The 19,630-nt window shown below is 41.5% G+C and overlaps 1 protein-coding gene across 2 annotated transcripts in view; it reads right to left on the minus strand.

Annotated features, from left to right (window-relative positions):
- The window catches only part of CRACD (capping protein inhibiting regulator of actin dynamics), a 279,559-nt gene extending 270,592 nt beyond the window's left edge, over positions 1–8,967 (minus strand). For both annotated transcript variants that reach the window (XM_043906704.1, XM_043906702.1), the window contains exon 1: positions 8,794–8,967. The gene's annotated coding sequence lies outside the window, so the exon portion shown is untranslated. The remainder of the gene's footprint in view (positions 1–8,793) is intronic.
- Between the last annotated feature and the right edge of the window lie 10,663 nt (positions 8,968–19,630).

Genomic DNA, 19,630 nt, shown 5'->3' on the forward strand with positions numbered 1-19,630 from the left:
CCAGAACGCCCCTATTAAAAGGGTAAGCTCATGCACATTACTACCTAGTATGGATGAGCAGAGTAATCGAAGTGTCAGAGGTGGCCTGACAAAGTTGTTGTTAGCAAGTTGTCACTGATAACAAACTGATAGTGACTTACAACTCTGAGTGGGCTGGGGCGGGGTGGGGGAGAACAGATCGGAAGCTGCATAATGTAAACTTCTTTAAGATGTTAATCAGAGTTGCTATGTTGATTAGGAAAATAAAAATCTCAACTAAAAATAACAAATTGGGTCCTGAGGGTTTTTTTTTCTTTTTTTTTTTCCTGAAATTTTTATTGGAGTATATTGGTTTATAGTGTTGCATGCATTTCAGGCGTACAGCAAAGTGAATCTGTTACACAAATACAGATGCCCACTCTTTTTTAAGATTCTCTTCCCTATAGGCCATTACACAGTATTGAGTAGAGGTCCCTGTGTTAAGTAGGTCCTTATTAGTGATATATTTTATATATAATAGTGTATATATGTTAATCTCAACCTTCCAATTTTCCCCCAGGTTTCTTCCTTTCTATCTTTGCCAATTAAAGACTATTATGTCATAAAACTGACAGAAAGCCCCGATGGGAGGCCACAGCCTTAACACCACCCAATCCTGGCTATTTCTCATTCGATTGGAATATCAAGCACATCCATAATTAAGAGAGGGAAGCTAACAGGCTGTAAGTTCTTCCTTTGGAACACGAAAGGGACAGCCCTGAAAGCTTGCTACTCTGTCCTCAAGGGCCATTCAAAACTACCTGAGAAACTCACAACGAAGTACCCATGTGACTGATCACCATATCTTCTTTATCCCAGAGTTACAACTGTTAATGTCCAATTTAATGTATTTTTCTCAGAACTAAATAAAGCTATATGGCCTCTGATCTATACAGGAAGGTAAAATAAAGCCTAAATGTCAGCATTAAAACAAAACAAAGCCCCCCTCCTACACACACACACACACACAGACACACAGAGACACACACACAGACACACACACACACACAGAGACACACACACACACACAGGCACACACAGACACACACACACAGACACAGACACACACACACGGATACACACACAGACACACACACACACAGACACACACACACACACACACCCCTGGCATAATACCTAAATATGCAATGACTCAGGCATAGACCTTGCAACATATGATAACTGTCAGGCACTAAATGGTCTTTCAATGGTTCAAAGAGTTCCCATCTTCCTGAACACCTAACCTATTAACAGGGAGAGGTTACAGGCAATGGAAAGAACTCAGCTCAGTTACTTAACCTCTGAACTTGGGCTTCTCATCTGTAAAATGAAGGGCTAGTCTAGAACAACACCACCCAACAGAAATATAATGCAAGCCACATTGGTAGCTTTTACAGTAAACACAAAACACAAAATTTTCCAGTAAACACATTTTCGAAAAAAAAAAGGTAAATTAACTTTAATAATGCTTAAGTTAATCTGATATAGTTAAAACATTGTTTCAACATGTTAAAATATTTTTAAAATATCAATGACACATTGCACCTTTTTTTCATACCAAGTGTTTGAAATCTGGTGTGTATTTTATACTTAGGGCTCCTCCCAATTTGAACAGACCACATTTCAAATGCTTTAATAGCCCAAGGGACCAGTGACTGTACAAGACAGCACTCGTCTAGATGATCTCAGATATTTCACTTGACACTAGATGTAATTTTAACAAAGGGCATAAGAGATTTATAGATAAAGTAGGCTTAGAAAAAGTCTAAAGTGTTCTCCTGGATATTCTCAGTCTATTCATTCCCATTCAAAATGGTGTTTTGCTTTTTTAACTTTTATTTTTTAACTCAAAGGGGGTTAGATCTGCAAATGACTGAGTAGGTGGTCTGTTCTCCTGTCAGCCTTACCCTCTTCTCACTGAGTCACTGTCCTACAAACTTACAAGGAAGCTAACAGCATTCAAGACAATGTAGAACTGCTGACTGAATGAGACTTCCAAAACCTCAGACCTGGAAAAAACAACTGTTGAAAATGGGAGTTCAACAGAAATGACAAAGAAAATGATGCGACCACCTCGTTATCGTCCACATATTAAGACACTGCTAGGAAACACCAAAGTACACATGCTTTGTAGTTGTTTCTCTACTTACTCAACATCCACTGAGGAAGAGCCCTACTGCTCCTCCCACACTGTCCTGCTTATTAGTCCCTTTGTGGTCAGCGATCTGCCTTCGCCAGATGGCTAGTCCGGGTTAAGAGCACAACATGAGATCAGAGAACAAAGCAAAGCTAACTGGCCTTCCCAGGAATTGAACCTGTGACCCTGACCTCATTAACTCTAGAAAACAGTTAACCCATCACAAACATGCCCGGGCAGCTGCATCTTAAAGAGTGCCAGGCAAGCCCACAGCATCTGTCACAATGATACCGTGGAAGAGAAAAAGTCACTCTACATTTATTAAGAACTTTTCAAAATGAAGAAAAAACAAAATGCAGTCATTGAGGGCAGCTGGAATTCATCAGCAGTGTGTGACCAGCTCGGCGGAATTCATCACAAGCTTCCCTAAGACTATCAGCTGTGGCCCTGGCCTGAGGCCACAAATGGCTTTGACAATGGGGTCCTCATGCTTCCTCTGCCAACAACAGTGGTCTTGGGGCCATGGGCTTTCCTTTTTATTTCTCCCCAGCGGGGGAAACTGTGGGTTAACAATTACACATACGAATTTTCACAGATTATTTATTGAATCCGGCTTATCTCAGATTTAAACAATAACTGAGTTTCTCTGTTGCCCCCCCAGACCCCACATGCTCCCCTTCTCCCCCTTAGTCCCAGCCAACCCCTCTCCAGGGGAGTGGGGTGAGGCCAGTGGACCTCTGGGTCGGGTATTCCTACCCTACCTAGTAAAAAGCCTTTTCTTTTTTTTTTTGCAAGTGTTCCCTCCTATCTTGTTACTGAGAATACTTCTTCTTAGCAGCTGGTATCTGCTCTAAATTCTAACAACCTGTCCCTAGTGAGCTGAGTGCTTACTTCCAATTTAAATATTTCCCAAAGTGTTTCAGGGATGTAGCTTCTGTATCTTTTCCTCAAAGCCACATTTTTAAAATAGTACCAGCTTCGGAAGTATCTTTATTAAAATTTCCATGCAAACTTCAAAGTATGCTGTTTCAAAACTTCTACAAACATCTGGAAGAGCTGCTGAAGATTTTTAAATCGGATTGAATAATTATTTCTACATTTCATTTTTGACACTTTATACAGAATCACCTTTCCACATGCAAACTCAATAAAAAAGCTGTTATATATGGTTGTTCTATTTGCTTTCTTAAATATTTCTGATAACATGTGACCAAAGCATTCAATGCACTTCCCAGGTGGTTCAGTGGTAAATAATCCACCTGCCAATGAAGGAGATGCAGGAGATGCAGGTTCAATCCCTGAATCAGGAAGATCCCCTGGAGAAGGAAATGGCAACCCACTACAGTATTCTTGCCTGGAAAATCCCAGGGAAAGAGAAGCCTGGCGGACTACATTCCACAGGGTCACAAAGAATCTGACACAAGTGAGCAGACACACACACACACGAGGCATTCAACATCTCTTAAAGGTTTTTACTCAGGTTTTCCATTTCCACAAAGTTACTTAAGATTATTCTTAAATTTATGGATTAAGAGTTTGTAACCATGCACTTCTCATGTAACTGGAAATCATACATATATGTAGGTCCAAATTTGCATATGTATCTGCCTCAAAGGCACTAGCGCAAGTACACATCTAAATTGATTTTCCTCTTTTTATCCCTAAGAATGTTCAGATCAAGAATAATAGTAGTACAAAATGTAACGAGAACCCAATTTGCTTGCCTGAACATAAAAAAATTAGGGAAAAAAATAGCTAGAATGTTTCTTGATGCTTAAAAAACTATGCCAATCCACTAAGAGTCAAGAGTTAGACAAAAGTTATAAGTTAATAAAATAAGCATAAAATATAAGCTTATGACAATTATACACAATTTCATCAGAAGCAAAAGGAATTTTTGAGGGTTCGTCTAGGGATAAAATCTGATGTCCAACAATAACTGAAACAATATACTCACTTTAATCTTAACAGAAAATGATGGTTGAGGAAAATATGTGGTTTCACAAAACCAGGAAATTGCTGTTCTTTGTCCAAAATATCATCATGATCTATATACAAACTCTGATTTTAAAAACCTGTCAGTTTTGAAAACACCAACCTTAATTCAACAAGCAAACTAGTTAAACATACCAGTGAAAGTTTAAAGCTCCATGCACATGGAAGCCATACTGCAAAGGCAGGAGTGTATTTATATATCTTGAAGCACCTTGTAATTATCTTATTTATAAGATACAATCCTATGCATCCAACCAGACAACAAAAGAGCCTGAATCTGTCAGACATAAATGGCAAAGAAACAGTGAGATCTGCCTTTCCATTGTCATGTGAATTATCTATTTGTGTTTCTAAGTACTATTTATAAAATATATTTCCTTAATTCTTTCTCACAATATTTTTAAAAGAGGAGAAAAGTTAAAAAAAAAAAAAGAGGAGAAAAGTCCCAGGACCACCAAAAAGATTAAAATATTACTAAAATTTTAAGAAACATTTGCAAGGAACTGAAATACAAAAACAAAAAAATTAATAGTACAGTTAGTGGTGGTTTCTTACAAGCACTTTACAAAATAAGTACTTCAACTGCCTGGTGAGTTTGAAACAAATCAATATACTATAAAGTACTCTTTGTAGCTCTTAAGTCTTCATTTTGTGCCTTCACAAAAGCAGACATTCATTTGTAATGAAGTCTTTTTATAGTTACACAGCTATTTCATGTCTCTTCCAAAGATATATTAAACCTTTGGGTGCTCAATAAAACTGACCAATTAATTGACTCTATCATAAAAACCTGAGAAGCTATTCCAAAATGTTTACATCAAAGACCAGCCAAAGTCAAAATGAAATACTGGTCTATGCAGTATGCTTTCTTACTTACTAACTTGAAAATTTTCTTCAAATGAGTCATTTCAAAGGAAACTGCAAAAGATGTACCACAACAGGTAAGTTCTCAATATTGCCATTCAAATTTATCTAAGAGAAGGAATAATACATCTTCAGAAATCACTGGGAGAGCCTGAGAACAGAGGGCTGGGGCTGGAAGAACAGAGAGCTTTGGGGTCAAAAAGAACTCTGAATTCTTGCTTCATCTCTCACTAACTTTATGACCTTGGGCAAGTTCATAAAACCTCTTTGAGTCTTAATTTCAATTATCAAATGGAAACAGAAGACCTTCTTACAAGGCTGTTACAAGCACTAAATTAGATAACGTACAAAAATAGACTGCTTAGCACAGTATCTAGACAGTAATAAATACTCAATATACGGTTATAATTACTAAGAAATGTTTAAGAATCTGTTTTCAGTGTAATTTAACATTCAAATTTCAGAAGATGCTGTAAATAATTAGAAGGAAAAATATAAAGGTTCAAAAAAGGATTTGTCTTTAATGCACTCATTAACCTGATTATCCTTAACATTAGTGCTTTTCAAACTGCAGGTCCTGGTGCATTAATGAGATGTGAAATCATTTAGTGTATCTCAACCAGCATTTCTAAATAAAACAGAATGAAAAATATAAAAATGCATTGCACACATAGGAAGTCTAAGCATTGATTAATGACTTTTTCACTTAAACACATTTGTAATGTATCTGTATACCAGATGGCAAAGTAAAGCATTTCTTCTTGTGAAAAAAAAAAAAAAGTTTAAAAGCCACTGCTTCATTACAATAATGAGAATAAAAATAATCAGCTGACACCGAATTCTTAGTTTCTACTAGACATTGTGCTAAGCATTATGCTAAGCTTTGTGCTAAGCACATTATTTAATGTGATCCTGCCCCCAATCCTATAAGGCAGGTAGGTACTGCTACTTACACCATTTAACAGATGATAAAACTGAGACTTAGATGAAGTCACCTGCCAAAGATGCAGAGCTAACAAGTGGTAAACCCAGCGTTCAAATTCAGTCACCTGTCTCCAGAATTTTCCCACTCAACCATTCCACTTGGTGGGTGGTAAGATATAATTTTTCCCTATGTAAAAGTTAATCAAGAGGTAGACTTTTTCATGAGGTCTAATTCAAGAGAGATGTTGTGGAGGTACAGCGTAACGGACAGAAGACAACAGGATTCAGAGATGAAAACACCAGGCAGAAGGGGACAGAGGTCCCCTTCTGTCCCTGGCACTCTTGCTTCAGTGGTGAGGAGCTGGCAAGTCATTTAATCTTGCCAGTGTCTGGATTTCCTCACCTACAAAACAGGAATGATAGTATCTGTCCTGCCTCCCACAGGCCATTGTGAGAAAGTATTTGTACATATAACAAATGAAATGTTCTACTGTGCTACTCAGTTATATGAGATGATCATTAACATGACCCAAGGGGCCCAGGTCTTCACAGAAACATACATCACACAAGATCAAAACAGGAAAGTGACCAGGCTTTTATAAACTGTGTGTGCAAACAGTCCATACAGTTCTTGGCACACAACAGGCCTTCAGTAAATGTTCATTAAACTAAAAGAAGTAAACCAATTCAATCTGTATGCATATTTTATCTATTTGCATTTTATTTTTCATTAATTCATTCTTTCTTCAACTATTTATTGAACACCTAGTATGTACCAGACCGTCCCTTACCATGGAGAATTTCTTTTTTTTTTTTTTGGCCATGTCTCACTGCTTACAGAATCTCAAGTTCCCTGGCCAGGGACTGAACTTGTGCCCCTGCTGTGGAAGCACCAAATCTTAACCACGGGACCACCAGGGAAGTCCCCTACCCTGGAGAATTTCATATTAATTTCAATTAATTTTCCTGAAACTGTGTAAGGGAAAATTGTAAAATACAACTTCCTCACCTAGCAATAATAATAACTTAACATTTATTACAGTGCTTTATAGCTTGCAAAGAACTATGTGGAAGCTTTCTTTTTTACTTTTTTAAATTTTATTTTTAATTGGAGGATAATTGCTTTACAATGTTGTGCTGTTTTCTGCTGTACAATGGTGAATCAGACATAAGTATACTTACATCCCCTCCCTCAGTGGAAGCTTTTGTTTCTCACACCAACTGCCTAAGTATGTCAAGTCAGTATTATCTTCCCAACTCCAAATTCAGTGCTAAGTGACTGTTAAGTCTTTAGAGTGAAAGTTTCTGCATTTCAAAGGTGACTGTAAATATAGGGGTTTGGAAGAAACTACGTTTTAACACTGGAAAAGGACAATCTAGTAGCCTTGATTTTCTTCCCTTCACATATCTGAGTTGAAGTAATGAAACCAACCATATCACTTACATAAGATGCATTTTTCAAAAATGTTTCTTAAAAAAACCTGCCTTTGAAATTTTTTTTTCTTACAGGCTAATTTTCTGTTGAATACAGTCAACCAGGATTCAGTTTTCTCACAGAATAGAGGGAGTGGTGGAAGCATCTTTCCTTTGTTGATTTTTTAAAATTACTCAAAATTGACTGTTGTTTTCAGATTCCTGAGTCACATTACAATGCCAAATAATTGTTAGCCATTTTATATATAATTCAACAACTACTACAGGTGATTTTTACAGAAGAATGATGATTTAATGACAACTTGATGAACTGAAAATTTGCTACAGGATATTGACTAAGAACCTTTTACTGAAATTGCCTTATCCTTTGTATTCTAACCACTCCCTCTCCATCAACACCACCCCCCCTCACACACGCACTCCCTCAGCTACACCAGATCAGTTTCCGGGCCATTATTCTTAAAACCATATTAAAATTTCACAACACATGTTCATAGTTACTAGGTTTTCTGCCCCCTGCCACCCCGCCCATCCACTGAATCCATGTGTCTTTAAACATTTTTTTTTTTTTTTGTCTCTTAAAATGTAGAATTCAGAAAACGATTACGATGCCTCTATTCTGAGAACACCTCAAACGTAACCCTCTGCCCTTCTGTTTACTGATAAGCAGGAATAAAAGCCATTCCCCACCCACCGTCTCGGTAGGGTTAGGAGGTCCAATCTCGCCACTACAGAGCTCTGCAAGAAAGAACGGTTACAGAACCAGGAAAACCATCGCAAGAACCCGGGGGAGAAGATAAGGAAAACACATTTTTACATCACTGGCAGCGTGCGGTCTCCCGGCTCCAGCCCTTGTAAACAGGGAAAACCTTTGTCTTGCCTCAGCCATCAAACTGGTGGCTCATCAGAATTGGGACAACAAGAGTTTGTGCGAAATGGCTCGGCAGAGGTTAAACAAAGCAATGCAGTTGGGGGGTGGGGGCGGCGGGAGGCAGGGCTGAGCCCGGTCAGCGCCCGAGATCCCAGACGGCGAGGTCTCGCTTTGACCCCCGCCACAGCCGGGACCCGAGCCGGAGACCCCAGGACCGGATGCCGCGTCGCGGGAAGGGCAGAGGCAATGTAAAGGTCCCACGCTTTCGGCAAGTTACCGGGGGCGCAGCCCGTCCGCAGGTTCCTCGCGTGGGATCCAGAGCCGCGCGCACCACGCGCCGGGTGCCTCGGGGAGGGTCCGCGCCGCACGCGCGGGGACATCGCCCCGAAGTCCACGACCCGCCCAGCCGAGCCCGCTAACCCAGGGCAGGGGCAAGGTCGGGGATCCCGGGCCGCCGCGGGGGCCTGGCCCGGGGGTCGCCGGCGAACGGGAGAAGCCCGCCCGCTGCACCCATTGTCTGGCTCCGGCCGCGGGCCGGGAGGGCGCTCACCTGACGTCCCGGCCGGGAGCCGGGGCTGGGAAAGTGGCTAGATGGCGACGGCGATCCCGCGCGGGCGGCGGGCGCCAATGCAATGCCCGCGGCGCTCCCGCGGCACCGGCAGCCTCCGCAGCAGCGCCGGCAGCGCACCCGCCTCTCAGGCGGCCACGGCCTCCATTGCTCTCCCCGCCGCCGCCGCCGCGCGGCACTGCGAGCCCGGCCCCGCGCGGCGTGGTCACATGCTCCGCCCGCGCCTCGGGCGCTCGGACCCGCGCCCGCCGCGGCCCCGCCCGGCCTCGCCCCTGGACCGCCGGGCCCTGCCACGCGACCTGGAGAGCCCGGTTTCCTTTGGAGCCCTCCGAGAAAGAAGCCGCGGGACGGCTCCCTTCCCCTGGGGGTGGTGGTGCCCAGAAATCGGAGCTGATCGCGGGCAAGGGCGTGGGATTGGTCAGTGTCCTCTCCACCACCGCCGGGGATGGCCCGGCTGACCTGTGGGGTCTGAGGGTACTGTGGTGGGCTCACAGGGAGGCTTATGTGGGATGAGAACTCGGGACCATCACTTAGCACCCTCCACGGGGTGCAAATCCGGCTCCCGGCACCGGGATGAGCTAGAGACTGGGGGAGCGACCTGGACTCCAGAGGGAGTTTTCCCCTGCAGAGCCCCGACCGTGAGAAATGGCATGGGGACTCCTGAAAGTCAAACAAGTTGAAAGATAACACACAAAAGTAGAAAGACTCGAAATTGCTTTGCTGAGTGGCTGTACATCTGAACAGTGTGACGCTGACATTGGGTGTTATTGTTCCCAGCCAGAATGAAATTAAACATTGACTTTGATATTTTAAGAAAACTATTTTCCTTTTGTGGCTTAACGGGAAACACTGAGACTTTTTTTTCCCCGTATGCTTTGCTATGACTATTTCGACGGAACTTGGAAATCTGTTTCTGGTGATCTTTTCCTTCACAATGCATGCAGAGATGCCAAAAACAATTTTGTATCACTATTAATAAAGAAATTGAAAACAGGGCAAAAAATAAATCCTCTGTGACAAAAGATGCAAAAGATGAGGAGTAAGGCAAACAGGTGCTCAATCTTGAGTCAGATGTCCCAGTGCCAAAAACAGGACTACTAATTTTGATATGGGTGCCTGACTTAAAGCAGCAGCTTTGACAGTGGAAAAATCTACTGCATACTGCCTGATCCAAATGGGTTTTTCTAGATGAACATTTTAATTAACTACCAGAATATGGTTGTGCATTTTTGTAAATATAGATATTTTGATATCTATATTCAGTATTTTGATAATTCTAAGTGATGTCTGCTGCTGCTGCTGCTAAGTTTCTCCAGCCGTGTCCGACTCTGTGCGACCCCATAGACGGCAGCCCACCAGCCTCCTCTGTCGATTCTCCAGGCAAGAATACTGGTGTGGGTTGCCATTTCCTTCTCCCAAATGATGTCTGCTTTATTCCAAATAAGCACAAGGAAGAGTTTTGTGAAGGCTTGAGCAGGTTCTCCTTGATTTGATCTAGTAGCACTAGAAGCTCTCAGAAGCCAAAAATCAAGTCTGTGTAGAACATGTAACTGGGGTCTTTTTCTTGACATATTATAATCTTGCCAAGGACATGAATACACATGCTATAAAAATTCAAATGTACATAAATCAAGTGTAGGTCTAATGTCTTTTAATTTTGCAGAACAAGGAACACCAGATTATACATTCATAAATTATTGAAAGCATTCTAGGGAATTTATACTAATATTAGAGCTTTCTTAGCTCTAATGGATTTTGTGTCTCATAGGCCTCAGAAATCAGAAGCTATCAGGCACCACTTTTGATGGGTGCTGTTTTTTTCCCTCACTTTTCAAACACACTGCTTCCTAATTACTACACTCAGGGTTATAGTAACAGTGGAACATCAAACAGGGTTATCAGTCTGCTGTTCCACTTTTGACATGTGACACGTGGATTTTCATAATGCGATACAAAATAAAGATGCAGAACACTAAGAATTTTAAAAATACTTAACCATTTATTTAACTGCTATATTAGAGATTATAGGTTAAAGAATATGAGAAAGATATTATATAGTTAAACCCATAGTTCTCAGTTCAGCTAAGCTGCTCAGCCGTGTCTGACTCTTTGCAACCCCGTGGACTGTAGCAGGCCAGGCCTCCCTGTCCATCACCAACTCCTGGAACTTACTCAAACTCATGTCCATTGAGTCAGTGATGCCATCCAACCATCTCATCCTCTGTCGTCCCCTTCTCCTCCTGCCTTCAATCTTTCCCAGCATCAGAGGTTTTCCAAGGAGTCAGCTCTTTGCATCAGGTGGCCAAAGTATTGGAGTTTCAGCTTCAGCATCAGTCTTTCCAGTGAACACCCAGGACTGATCTCCTTTAGGATGGACTGGTTGGATCTCCTTGCAGTCCAAGGGACTCTCGAGAGTGTTCTCCGACCCCGCACCACCATAGCTCTCCGCTGCAGGTAATTTTTCCTCCGGGAACGTCTGGCCGTCTCTGGAGACGTGTTGGTCGTCACGACTGGCTCAAGGCGCTGCTACTGACATCTAGTGGTTAGAAGGAGAGGTGCTTCTGTACCTCCTACGATGCACAGAGCAACCTTCCACAGCCCAGAGTTCTCTGGTGAAATGTCAGCAGTGCCAAGGTTGAAAACCCCGAGGTAGACCATGGACTTCCAGAGCCTCAAGATTTCATATTCCGTCATTTCTGTTTTAGCCTCCCTATTCCTGTGTGTTTACATGGAGTTTTCTTAATGCTCAAGAAATGAGTACAATAGTCAAATCTTTCACTCAAGAGACCAATGAAATGAATGGGAGAAAAAGCAACTGTGCAAATAAAATTTATACAGGTAACAAATAAAGATAGGAAAAAGCTAAACTAGTAGAAATATTGTGGTGTAGAAAGTGTCTTGCATACCAACTGGGAAACCAGGCCCCAGAAGGAAGAGCCCTGGGGCTCTCCATCACCTAAAAGAATACCCTAATTATCTGTGTAACGGAATAGAATCATACATTCCATTATGCTTATTGGGGAAGGACCACAAGCCTATTGATAAGTGTCTGCTGTTAACTACCTGGGTTTAAGGCACATGAATCACGGGTTGACTAAGATTGTATCTTTCTTTTTCCTTTGTTCAGACTGGTTTCAGGGAATTTGGGGAGGTGGTTTTGGGCACATATGCTTAGGGTGTATAAGGTTTTCACAAAAACTGATTGGGGTCCTTAGCTAAGAGGAGAGACTGCCTTGGGCCCACCGGTGTAATAAACTGTACTCTACTAAAAAAAAAAAAAAAAAGAAAGTGTCTTGATTGTCCCTGACAACTTCTTCAGAGCCTTGTCATCTTCCCAACAGCCCATTGTTCTGAAAGTTTCCATTACTCAAGCATAAGGTTAGTAATTCCCTCCTGACCACTCCAGGTCAAGGGCTGTTGTGAATATTTCAGGGTTCAGGGGGACATATTTAAATGACTCAAAGGGCAGGCAGTGACTCTTGGGATGGGGTGAGACTTAGAAAACGCCTATCCCATCAATAGTTGTTCAGTCGCTAAGTCGTGTCCAACTCTTTGTTATGGTACTGACTTTCTGTTCTGTGCATGGGTTTGTGAGTAATCCACTTGATTTCAGACTTTTCCACAAGTCTGCAAAACTGAAGATAATTATTGCATGTTACACATCTTCCATCAAAATTACAAAGTTATTCCTGTGACAAACCTTAATGGAAAAGAATATGAAAAAGAGGACTTCCCTAGTGCCAATGGCTAAGACTCTTCGATTCCAAGGCAGGGAGCCCCGGTTCAATCCCTGATCAGGGAACTCAGTCTCACATGCCCCAACTAAGAGTTCCCATGCCACACCTAAAGATCTTGGATACCACTACTAAGATCCAGAGCAGCCAAATAAATAAATATTTTAAAAAGAATATGAAAAAGAATGTATATATATATATGACTGAATCACTTTGCTATAGAACAAAAATCAACACAGCATTGTAAATCAACTATATTTCAGAGACTCCGCTGGTGGTCCAGCAGTTAAGACTGCATTGCCAGTGCAGGGTGCAGAGGTTTGATCCCTGATTGGGGAACTGAGTATATTTCAATAAAATAAAAAGTAAATTACAAAGTTATAATGATCTCAAAAACTAATGACAAAGTATGATAGGCAAATACTAATAAAAAGAAAGCACATGAAGGCAACCGAATATTAATAGTTCTAGCAAAACAACGAAGCTAGACCACTGTCTCTCACCATATACAAAAATTAATTCAAGATATAGATCTAAAAGTAGGAACCAAAAGTATAAAGCTGCTCAGACAAAGCATAGGGAGTAATCTTCACCTCCCTGGGTTAGAGAATGGTTTCTTAGATAAAACACCAATAGCACAGGCAAAAAGGAAAAAATAAAACTAGACTACATCAAAATGTAAAGCTTTTTTTAAGTTTTTAAAAAAATTTTTTGAAGCAAATCATATCAAGAGAGTGAAAATATGGCCCTTAAGGTGGCAAAGTAAAAAGATTTCCTCTGCTGTCTGAAAGCAGAGCATTCTTAAGAAAGCTTACATATGCCACAGTGGTGTAAAGCAAAGCAGCACATACCTTAGGACACATCTTGCTAACGGATGCGCAAAATAAATCAAGATAAAGGAGTTAAACAACGAAGTCCTACTCTATAGCACAGGAAATGTTATTCACTATCCTATGATAAGCCATAATGGGAGAGTATATTAAAGAAGAATGTATATATATTAACATGTATAACTGAGCAATTTTCTGTGCAGCAGTAATTAACACACTGTAAACCAACTATACTTCAGTGAAAAAGATAAAGCACAGATAAGCACAGAAGCAGTTCAGACTCATGCAGCTTGATGCCAGGATGCAGCGTGTAGTTGCTGGGGAAGGAACTTGGCAGTGCCGCACGCACTGCTTGGAATGCACATCTTTTCCATAACAGCTGTAAGAAAACACGGAATGTTATTTTTACCTTTGCCTTTTTTTGTAAAGGTGAAAATCCTCTTTGGATTTCTTTCAGTCACTAAAAGCAAGAACTGATACAATGAAGTGGCATAAATCAAACTTGAAAATCAGGGGATACATGTATTTGCAAATTATATATGTATCAGATAAGGGACCTGTATGCAGAATATATAAAGAACTTGTACAGTTCAATAGTTTAAAAGATAAATATCTCAATTTTTAAATGGGTAAGGGACCTCAGACAATTCTCTGACAAAAATATAAGCAAACAGCCAATAAGCACATGAAAATATGCTCAATGTTGTTAACCATCAGGGAAATGCTAATCAAAACCACGATAAAATACCACTTTATACCACCAGATAGCAATAATAAAAAAGATAATAACAGTTGTTGGTGAGGATGTAGAAACACTGGAACCGCCAGACATCAGTGGTGTTATATAAAATGGTTTAGCCACTTTGGGAAATAGTTGGCAGTTCTGAAATATGTTAAATGTGGAGGTTGCCTGTGACCCAGAAATTCCACTCCCAGGTACACTCCGAAGAGAAATGAAGGTATATAATCACACAAAATGTGAATGTTTGTGGTAGTATTACTTAGAATGGCCAAAGTGGAAATGATCGAAATGTCTGTCAACTAATGAATGGATTAAACAAAAGGTGTTATTAGCCATACAAAGGAATACTTGGCAATAAAAATGAATGAAATACAAATACATGCTACTACACAGATGAACCTTGAAATCATTATGCTAAATGAAAGAAGCTAGGTATAAAAGACCACACACTACGATTCCATTTGTATCAAATGTCCATCCAGACAGGCAAACCTATAGAGACATTGGTAGATCATGGTTGGTGGGGAATGAGAGGGGAGAATGGAGAGTCATTCAATAGATGTGATGTTTCTAAAATTAATGGTGGTAATGACTGTACAATGCTGTGAGTATACTAAAAACCATCAAATCTTACAATTTAAATAGGTGGACTTTACAGAGATATATAAATTATATCTCAATAAAGCTTTTCAAAAAGAGAAGCAAGAGTAACTAACAACATTAATATCTGACAAAAGAGATTATAAGGTGAAAAGTATCAAATGTTATAAGGTACAAGCAAACAACAGAAAACAACACTCTTGAAAATTTATGTATCTAACAATAGAAATTTTGAATTCTTTAAAAACTCAAAAAGGAAAAGTTAATAATCTACAGTGATAGTGGGAGAGTTTTAAACCTTTCTTAGAAATTGACATACCACGTAGACGAAGATGTGTGTGTGGTAAGTCACTTCAGTCATGTCCAACTCTGTGCGACCCTATGGACTGTATCCCTCCAGGCTCCTCTGTCCATGGGATTCTCCAGGCAAGAGTACTGGACTGGGTTGCCATGCCCTCCTCCACGGGATCTTCCCCACCCAGGGATCGAACCCGCGTCTCTTATGTCTCCTGCATTGGCAGGTCGGTTCCTTACCACTAGTGCCACCTAGCAAGCTTGATATAAAATATATCGAGAAAGGTGTATCCAACAAGCAGAAAATATGCTTTCTGCGCAAAACCATTTGGCACAGTCAGAAAAATGTACCAAGTTTTAGCACTGCCCCACAAAATCTCAATAAATTTCAAAAAACAAAATCCATGTAGGCCACATTCTGTGATTAAAATTCAATAAATTAGAAATCCGTAACAAAATCCAATGTGAAAATTTCTAAACTTCCTTTTAAATAATTCATGTTAAAAAATAGAGTGATCATGCTTTCTGGTTCACCCAAAACAGTCCTAGCTTACACTTACTATCTGGACATAATATGTATATTTCACTGTAAAAGTATCCCAATTTGGATGGTGAATCATATAATAATTGCAGTTAATGAATAATCCTTAACTGAATTTGGAATCTATTTAGGAAGCAATAACAAAAAGAAATGACAAAATACCTTGAGGGGTATAGCTCAGGGTTCTTAGAAGAAATTTAAGAAAGATTAAAAGTACACTAAGTATATAACTCCAGGATGAAAAACAAATAAAAGCAAAGAAAGCAGAAAGATGGTAGGTGTGAAAGCAAGAGTTAATGAAATGAAAAACAAATCAAACAATAGATTTGATCAGTAAAAAAAAAAAATTGATTCTTAGGAAAAGGTCAATCAGTGAAGAGATACACAAAAAATAGGCATTTCACAAGAAAAGAGAAATAATTACAGTATGGATTTTTAAAAATATAGATGAAATAGATTTTTCCAGAAAAAATCTGAATTTCTAAAACCGATTTGAGAAGGGGGAAAACATCAGAATAGCTGAATATTTTTTTTAGAAAAATAGATGAGTATTTGTAGGAGAAATTAAAAACATGGCCCGGTGTTTTCTGGGCTGGATAAAGCACAGTCTGGAATCAGGATTGCCAGGAGAAATATCAATAAGCTCAAATGTGCAGATGACACCACCCTTAGGACAGAAGGTGAAGAATAACTAAAGAGCCTCTTGATGAAAGTGAAAGAGGAGAGTGAAAAAGTTGGCTTAAAGCTCAACATTCAGAAAAGTAAGATCATGGCATCCGGTCCCGTCACTTCATGGCAAATAGATGGGGAAACAGTGGAAACAGTGACAGACTTTATTTTTTGGGCTTCAAAATCACTGCAGATGGTGACTGCAGCCATGAAATTGAAAGACGCTTACTCCTTGGAAGGAAAGTGATGACCAACCTAGACAGCACATTGAAAAGCAGAGACGTTACTTTGCCAACAAAGGTCCATCTAGTCAAAGCTGTGGTTTTTTCAATAGTCTTGTATGCATGTGAGAGTTGGATCATAAAGAAAGCTGAGCCCCAAAGAATTGATGCCTTTAAACTGTGGTGTTGGAGAAGACTCCTGTGAGTCCCTTGGACTGCAAGGAGATCCAACCAGTCCATCCTAAAGGAAATCAGTCCTGAATGTTCATTGGAAGGACTGATGCTGAAGCTGAAACTCCAATACTTTGGCCACCTGGTGCAAAGAACTGACTCATTTGAAAAGATCCTGATTCTGGGAAAGACTGAAGACAGGAGGAGAAGGGGATGACAGAGGATGAGATGGTTGGGTGCCATCACTGACTCCACGGACATGAGTCTGAGTAAACTCCGGGAGTTGGTGATGGACAGGGAGGCCTGGCGTGCTGCAGTCCATGGGCTCACAAAGAGCTGGACACAACCAAGCAACTGAACTGAACTGAATGTCTTCTTCTAAAAAAGATATCTACCCAGGTGATTTCATGAGTCAGTTCTAACAAATTTTCAGGGAGCCAACAGTTGCCGTGTAATCCAAAAGTTTCCAGGGCATGGGAAAAAGGCAATTTCATTACCCCTTCTAGGAAGCTAGAATAACTATGACCTCAGAGCCAGACATTGCTGCTTTCACACAAAAGATGACTATAAGCCAGATAAAAAATCCACATTAAATACTAGAAAATTAAGACCAGCAGTGCATTAAAAGTAATATTACAGTTCTGGAAATGGATAGTGGTGATAGGTCTACAACATTGTGACGTACTTAATGCCTCTGAATTATACACTTAAAAATTGTTACATTTCCTGTATATCTTACCAAAATTAAAAAAAATAGGATTACAAGTGTTGGAGACAATTCTCTATACAGCTGTCATTTCTGCATGTCTTTTTTCACTGAGGCACAGACAGCTTTTGTTCTGAACAGTCTTTCCAAGGATGCTTGTATAGGTTGAATGGTAGAAACGGTGTCACCCCAGAGCACAGGGCAGCTTTGTTCTCCATCCAATATGAGGAAGACTGGGCTGCCTGGGGACTCAGTGGTAAAGAATCTGTCTGCCCATGCAGGAGACATGTTTGATCCTCAGATCAGGAAGATCCCCTGGAGAAGGGAATGGCAACCCACTCCAGTATTCTTGTCTGGGAAATCCTACGGACAGAGGAGCCAGGTGGAAACAGTCCATGGGGTTGCAAAAGACTGAGCAACTAAACAACTATGTAAGGAAGATAACATCTTCTTCCAGGACAAAGGTTGACAGGTTTGCTTGAAGCCCCCTAATAGAAGAGGTTTCCTAAATTCTCACTTCTCCGCTGGGATATATTGTCAACTGCATGTGCAATAGCCATCTAGGTCTGCCTGCATGCTTCCTGGGGGTTTTGGGAACACGACGGTTTGGTATAAACCTCATGCTGCCTTCTGTGCACGAATAAAGACCTTTGTTCCTGACCCAGGAGTCTCATGCCGTCTGCTGACACTCAGAGAACTTGTGATAGGCCACGTAGCAGGCTGTGAGCAAGACAGTCTCCGACCACTCACGGTTCTCCAGTTTGGGCAACAGATGGAAGGGAGCTGGGATTTCCCTGGGGACCCATTGGAAGAATCCGCCATCCAATGCAGGGGATGCGGGTTTGTTGGGGAACACAGATCCCACATGCTGGCAGTGCAGCCAAAAGAGAAAAAATTTTTAAAAAAGGAGAGCTGACAGACTTGGCTCTCTGAAGAGACAGGGTGAAGTCAGGGGACAGGAGAGATGGCGCAGGAACTGATGAAGGGGAATGCTCTCACCCAAGTGTTGGGTGAGTGAGTGAGTGAAAGTCGCTCAGTCGTGTCCAGCTCCTTGTGACCCCATGGACTGTACAGGCTTTGGAATTCTCTAGGCTACAATGCTGGAGTGGGTAGCCGTTCCCTTCTCCAGGGGATCTTCCCAACCCGGGGATCGAACCCAGGTCTCCTGCACTGCAGGCGGATTCTTTACCAGCTGAGCCACAAGGGAAGCCCCAAGTGCTGGGTGAAGGGGAGGAAATGGGAGTCCTGGATTGCCCTACCTCTTAATACTTAGAAGCTGCACAATGATTGGTGGGATTGAAACAAGATGTGGGACGGTATTCTCATCCTCAGTTGGGACAAGAAAGAGACGTCTTTGTGACAATGGGTCAGCAAGCCCTGTGGCCCAGTCCAAAGCCAGTACATTGTAGCTGCTGGAATAGATGCCGTTGGTGGTAAGAACACAGAGCTTTGGTTCAGCCACATGAAGTCAGAAGTCAGGGCAAAGCTTCACCTACTGGGGATGTCGACGGAAAAAAAAAGTACAGCCTAAAAATTGGAAATTATGTTTTATTTGATGGACAAAACTGAGGACTTACACCCAGAAGACAGCCTCCTAACTTGTAGGGATTGCTCCACAGAGGTAAGAGAAGTGCCACGATATATAAGTTTTTGCAACAAAAAGCAGGTAGTTGGAACATCAAAAGGTTCCTATTCATTAAGGAAAACCTGACGGAAGTGAATGAATTGAGTGCTTTTCTGTGTATGAAGAGACGCAGGAGACTGGGCTCACTGGAATTATTCCTCTGATGTACATCTCAGCTCTCTAGGGCCAGCATCCTGCTTTTGTCCATCCTGAATCCCCTGAGGGTGCACCGTCCAGGGCGACTGCAGTGGCGGATGGCTCGATGGCCATGACATCCTTTGCTTACTGTCACGTGGCACGTGACACTCCTCGTCTACAGGGAGGAGCCGCTCTCTCCCTCTGCGCCCTCTGATCCCCCCCTGCCCCCACCCTGCCCTTTTTCCTGACCTCAGGGAGGTCCTGATACTCTAAGAAACCAAATTATTGCGTCACGGTCTCATGGTCCCCAAGAAGCATTGAAGGCCATACACACTCTGCACAAATATACCCAGGAACTTCAGGGAGTGAAGGGACTCACATTTCTCTAGCTTCTTTGAATATAGGCACCTAAGTCAGCATCCCATCTGGTCCAGTGATGCTCAGGTTTAACTGATGGGATTTGGGCCGGGATCTCAATGGGGAAGAAAAGCTAATTTGACCTTATGGGTGGAACTAACTCAGTGTGTTGCTGTTGCTTGTACATCTGAA

This window comes from Cervus elaphus, chromosome 6, assembly GCF_910594005.1.
Source record: "Cervus elaphus chromosome 6, mCerEla1.1, whole genome shotgun sequence".
In the NCBI taxonomy this organism is placed as follows: Eukaryota; Metazoa; Chordata; class Mammalia; order Artiodactyla; family Cervidae; genus Cervus; species Cervus elaphus.